The 6,186-nt window shown below is 46.2% G+C and overlaps 1 long non-coding RNA gene across 1 annotated transcript; it reads left to right on the top strand.

Moving 5' to 3' along the window:
- The first annotated feature begins 286 nt into the window (after positions 1-286).
- On the top strand, positions 287-5,527 carry LOC125944551 (uncharacterized). The gene is made up of 2 exons (XR_007466269.1): positions 287-486; positions 3,523-5,527. It is a non-coding gene; the product is annotated as an uncharacterized LOC125944551 (long non-coding RNA).
- Positions 5,528-6,186: the final 659 nt, after the last annotated feature.

Genomic DNA, 6,186 nt, shown 5'->3' with positions numbered 1-6,186 from the left:
AAGTCTAGATATCTATAGGATGTGTGCAATGTTTAGAACATCATGTTCCACGGACATCTATGGAGCATAAATGGTTATCTGGGCTGTTGAGCCCTTTGAGAAACATTGCGGGTAGGCGCCAACTGGCAGGATGTGGCTGATAGACGAGCCGGCGAGCGTTATCGCCCCGTGCTCGCTGTGTTTATAAACGCCACAAAGATGGCTTTCGAATTATCCTGCAAGAATCGCTGATAGACCGGTGTGGCTCCCTACAAAGCTTGTACAGCGCTGTGGACTCTGATCTTCAGTGAAAATGGCCCTCTGTTGTCCAGCTTGTGAATTGGCCTGTTTGCCTTCGTCTCCAGAGATTGCAAACACTATCGCCGATGTCAGTCGCTGCTAAAAAGGACGGATATGAAAGCGCTTTCAACCTGCCCCTTCGTGCTGTTCAGATAAGACCTCGCCGTAAAGAGACATGTGTCACCGAGATTTATTTCCTTCATGCAGGTATGTCACCCCTTATTCACTAATCTTCTAGCCATCTACGTTTGTGCGTGGTGGCCTTTAGAAAGACACTACAAAGAAATTCTATAAGGTAAAACTGATAAATGATTATCTTAAAGTTCCATTTTCGTTAATTTAGCATGTTGATTATTAGAAGAAAAAATGAAGGTCAATGTTAATTTTTTTTTAATTTCGCACCGAAACCCCAAAACAGGTACGTCACTGTGACGTGACGGATTTCAAAGCATCTTGTCATGTTTGAGCAGTTCAGGGCTTAGTAACAGTTCTTCAAACTTACTAAGTTTAGTTTGTGGCTCTTTTATACAACAATCTAGTCCATCTTTACCAGCAACATATCAACTACACCGTAGCAGACGCCGTTGAAATCCACGAAGTCACGGCGATCTATTGCGGGACCATCCAGACAGCATCGCCGCCCGTCTTTCGTTTTTGCGTATAGGCCTTTGGCGAACCTCTTCTCAAAGTAACAGTGGCTTGTTTTGCGCTGTAGCGAAGGGTTATTTACGAACACTGATCAAATTATTTTTATCTTTTTAGTGTCCCATTTAGCTCCCAGAGCTTCTTCTTGGATATCAATGTTTGCATTGTCTACTTGTCCACTTAGGACTGAATGGAATACTTCGAAGCATGCGCAGTCGTAGCAGAATTGAACAGCGCTTTAACGGTACGCGCGGTAGTGCTAAGTACTTGTGCAAGGGCTTTACATACCGTTTTTTTTTTTTTCGCAGTCATTAAATATATAGTACGAAGACAGCAGTGAAATGCTCGAAAATGGGTTTGGGCGTGTCCGTCACGCGCCGTTGTCGTGTCATCGTCAGGCACCGCCTGCTTGCCGCACGCGTGCGGTCGTGCCAAAAGCAGCACATGTCGTGCACATGGTGCATAAATTTCGGAGGCCGCAGCAGGCATTACTGCAAATGGGGAAGAGGACGTTGTCCACATTGCCACCGCTGGTCGCTGTAAATGAGTTGAGAGCCGGAGGAATCACTGAAGTCTTCTGTCTTCTCTTTGTTTGGCCAGGACAGAGCGCTCTGCCCTGTCTGTTTATTCTCGTCCGTTGTATCTTATTGCGCTCAAGTTTGGTCTAACCTGGAAAATGCGCCAACTAGCACAGCTGTCTTCATGAATCAGAATGCGTCTAATTTCAGTGCATGCCTTCCAAGGTGTATGATGTCATATAGGTAAATGTTATGCGCTTTTATTACGATATGCACTGACTGCGAATTGTGGGACCAGTGGCTACATTTGCGATGTTTAGTCACTTGTTGAAGACACACGAACTGTATATGACTGTCTATTGAGTTGTTGCGTCATCCTTCGCGCTTATATATACGCATATTGCACTTCTTTTTTTTTCTCTCTCTCTCTCTCTCTCAACAATGGTAGAGGTAGGGCTTGTGGGTATTCCATGATGCAACTTCGTAGCGCTTAAACAAAGGACGAGACAGGGGGGGGGGGGGGGACGACAAACAAAAGCGCTAACTTCCAACTACAGGTTTATTTCTGGTACGATACTATTTATACATCGAAAGCCATGTGCATCGGCCGCATTACAATAGCATAAAGAGAAAAAGAACAATCCAACAAGGACCACCGCACGTTATGAAGAAGAAAAGAAAAATAGTTCAAGTAACGCGCCAGAATCTGTTTGTCGGCCATCGCCTACACACGTGACACGTAGATAGCGCGTCGGACGTACAGGAACACCGGATTTGCGTTCAAAATTGGTAATTTTCCTTGCGTGCGCTCGTAATGAGAAAAAGTTCCATGAGGGGGATTCTTCAGCAGGTGAACTATACATATAACAAATTGCAGTGAGTAAGCTTTTGGCTTGCACGTTTCCAAGAATCGCTATTTCAACACGCATGAAATGTTCCCTTTCATATTAGTGTAAGTTGTACTTCAAAGAAAGCGCCTCATAGGTCGGCATTTATGTGAGAGCGTAAAGTATTGACGCCGAGCCGACTTATAACGGGCAGTCATTTTGTTGATTCACCAGCTCCCTCCCAAAGAAGACAAAACGAAAAAGCAAGAAAGGAGGTTTGTTACCTCGGTTCTTTTTTCTTTCTTTTTCCTTTTGAGTATACATCGCCACAGGCGATGTACTCAAATGGAAAACGGTCTCCCAAAAAGCTATATGAAACGAAAGAAACATAGCGTAAGTTAGCTCAGAACCGCTATATATATTCCGCCAATGGAAATAAAACGGTGTACCTGACTGTCCGGTCGGTGCTTGCCACTGTCAACTTCCTTCCCCACCCTCTCTCCTTTTCTTTTTTCTATGTAAAAATGGTCCGCATATATAGGCGGACTGAGGAGTGCATGCCGCACGGTCTTTGAAAGGGGTACGCCGTAGCCTTCGGTGAGAAATAATTTTTTTTTGTTTTTATGTTGTTGTTGTTTTTGTTGAAGAACGAATGATATGTGGAACCAAATAGCGCCGTGTTAGTGAAGCGCACCGCTTTATGCTCAAGCGATCTATTTCGCACTAATAGGCCATGCGACCGATCTAGGCCCAATGCAGTGCAGCGGCTATTATTTTAGCAAGCAGCCGAAACAGCAGCAATACGAGCGTACGCTTTGCATTCGAATTAATTTTCCTGTCCAGACGGCTTATCGTGCTGGCGCTATAGAAAAGAAAAACCAGTAAAGCGCGACAAATCTTTTTTTCCGCCTTCCAATGCAGCGCTTTTGGCTCAGCGCGCTATCGGACTTGCTGTCTTTGTTGAAAACAGGCACGCATGTCGCTTAATTTGCAAAAGCGTTCTACTTTTAACTTGATACTTGAAGGGGCGGCAAGGCGGCAGCCCCGCACGCGAAAAAAAAAAAAGGGAAAAAAAGAAGAAAGAAAGAAAACGTGGGCGACGATAGCAAGCACGATGAGATACGTGGGCCTCATAATTGCAGTTATGCATGCCGCGCGCTGATCACGGATTTTGATTGTACAGTCCTTAGCCTGGTAACAAACTACAAACGTTCTTTTTTTTTTTTTTCGTCCTTCTTTGTCTATTTTCACAGTCTGAACCACTCCTCTTTCTCGACTCCGCGGGCGGAGCAGTACGACAGAACGCCGGCAAGGCACAGCGGTGCGGATTCCATCTGTCGCGAACGGGTGAAGACCTCATGCGTGAGCTTCACTGAACCGGTGGTTCGAGCCGTATACATGCGAAATGGCCCTTCATTACCGGTTGAAATAATTAGATCGAGTCGCAATCCTAATGCAACAATCCAACAATCCTAGCCAATCCTGTGACAAACGCCTGCGGTTTGTTGGTTATCGCAAGTTTCTCCATATCATTTGCAGCCGAAGGCTTGTCGATTGAAGGGCTTAACTTCCGCCACGCCGAACTGTCGTCGCGCCATCCGTAGGAGGTAAAAATGATGATCCATTTCTGTGAGAAGAACGGAGCTTGCGTAATGTCTTCTCATAAATATCTATATTTCTCAGCTATATCTGAAACTGCCGCGTGGGTTGTTTACAACACATTGTCATCTAGGCGAAACATGTAGAGGCGACGGCCTATAGCGGCGTTTTCTGAAAATTATAAAGCACCAACGTATGTTACAAGCATCGCGACTCGTAGCTCGAGCCAATACAGTGTAACACTAAAAGGCAGCAGGCATTTACACCACCGCCAGGAATCGTCAAACGATCCGGGTGCCAACTGCCACGCAGTGGCGCTCAAGTTCCGCCGATACATTTCTGAAAGCAAGTGCACTGCGCCACGCACTCGCTCGGTTTTCAATTCGGAGAGAGGAGCACGCTGCAGGTGCGCGACACATGTCCTCGGAAACCAGAGCCTGGCTCACGAGGCGTAAACAACAAAGAAGAAATGCGAGAGCTGTATCGAGTGTTGCTTTGGAGCGGCTGTTTTCGAATGGCGGGCACAAGACGCTGAACGGTATACGCACCGTCGAAGGCCCTCGAGGTGGGATATCACGGGCAGCATGCAACCCGGTCAAATTTACCAACGCTTCACACCGCCGTTCGCTTAGTGGCATATTGTGTGTGCGAACAGAAACTGACAGGTGCAAAATACGCTGTGGCGGCAAAAACAGTTGCCGTGCTGTCCGCTCGGCTTCGCGAGGCTCTGCAAGCTATAGGAGCCCGTTTCGGCATCGATATTAAGAAGACACCGTGCAGCCAGCCCCTTGCGGTTACTACGACGTAATATTCGAGCCTTATACGGCTTCGGAGTGCCCGAGCAGCTGTGGCTTCTCTCGGTGCTGCCACTGCAGCCCACACATGCACGGTAGACTCTGTTTCGATGCCGCAGACACTTGTCCTCGACAGCCAAACCTTCACGCTGTTTGACATGCAAGCACAATGGCGAAGCGTCCGGCGAAAACATCTATCTTTGCAATAAACAAGAATGTCGTGTCACGTCTGCTACCGGCTTCATCCGCTTGCAGGTATATAGGGGCATCTATAGCGGCATATATCGATCAGAGTGCATGGCTATATTAACTGCACCAACAAGCGGATAACAGGTTAGAACAAGACCAGGAGTAGAATTCACAAAGTTTCGTTCTTAAGTGCTCTTTGCCATTGGCCTGTCACCTTCGCTAGCTACAAATATACTGACAACATCACGATTCGCTGGAATCTGCTCTTACGATCGAACTTCTATAGCGTAATAATTAACTTTTTTTTTTTTTTTTTTTTTGTCGGAGGGAAGACACGTGCACGCACTATGGAAGGAATCCCGTCGAGTAAACTTCGGTATCGCAACGAAACTTCGCCATATTGTTGCTGCCCTGTCTGAACATCGAACAACGTTGGACTCGCTGCACCTCACTGACTCAGCTTCAAGCGGCCACCTTGAGTCTCGCGCTCGTCAAGTACGCTTGTGCTTCACATGGACGGATGATCCACCGCGTAGTGACCGTGCAGTCATGTCCCACACAGCTCGCCAGTGACAAATGATTATACCCGAAATGTGTTTCATTATTTTTTTTTCTTCACAGCAGCTCGGAGATCGCCGTTAAATCGTGTGTAATAAAGATATACCTCAAACCTTCATTTTAAGCTTCGTGTATACAAATATTAATAGCCGTAGGACTAGTTAACATTACGTTCACATAAATTAGCTAGGAGATGATAACAATATTGCGTATTAAGTTCCCTCGTGCTGATCGCCTTTTTTTCAGTCTTGATGAACGCTCTATCTTTTGGTTGCGCCAAAAAGAGCAGCCTTGAATGTGTCGCTATCTCGCATATTGTAATCCAAGTAAGCAGGAAGCGAGGATTGCAAGGTTATTACGAAAAATATATCCCAAAGAAGGATGCTCTGCATATCCGCACGACGCAAATAGGTTGCTAGCGAAGTATACAGCGAATGTTAGGCATGAAACTGCCACCTTGCGGGAATCCGAGAAAACGTGCAGAAACGCACAGTGCGGTGCGTAAATCTACGATCGCCTGCGACCGCTGGCTGGAATTTGTTTTCATAGAGGGCTCAGAAAAACCCAGCTCTGAAAAAGCTTGTTAACCTTACACTTGCAATGCTGACTTCACTGACGTCAATTTGGCACTCGAGACAAAAGAAAAGCAAGGTGATTTGCGGTGACCGCCGCAGTCCCCGGCATACTAAATTCATTTGATTTATGATATAGTTTGCGTATATTTGGTGATTTGGACAAGCCTACTTTAAACCACGACTGAACATATGTGGTGCAAGG

The sequence above is a fragment of the Dermacentor silvarum genome, chromosome 1 (assembly GCF_013339745.2).
Source record: "Dermacentor silvarum isolate Dsil-2018 chromosome 1, BIME_Dsil_1.4, whole genome shotgun sequence".
Classification (NCBI taxonomy): Eukaryota; Metazoa; Arthropoda; class Arachnida; order Ixodida; family Ixodidae; genus Dermacentor; species Dermacentor silvarum.
Note: the sequence above shows the minus strand (reverse complement) of the source record. Positions and strands in the feature narration are given on the sequence as shown.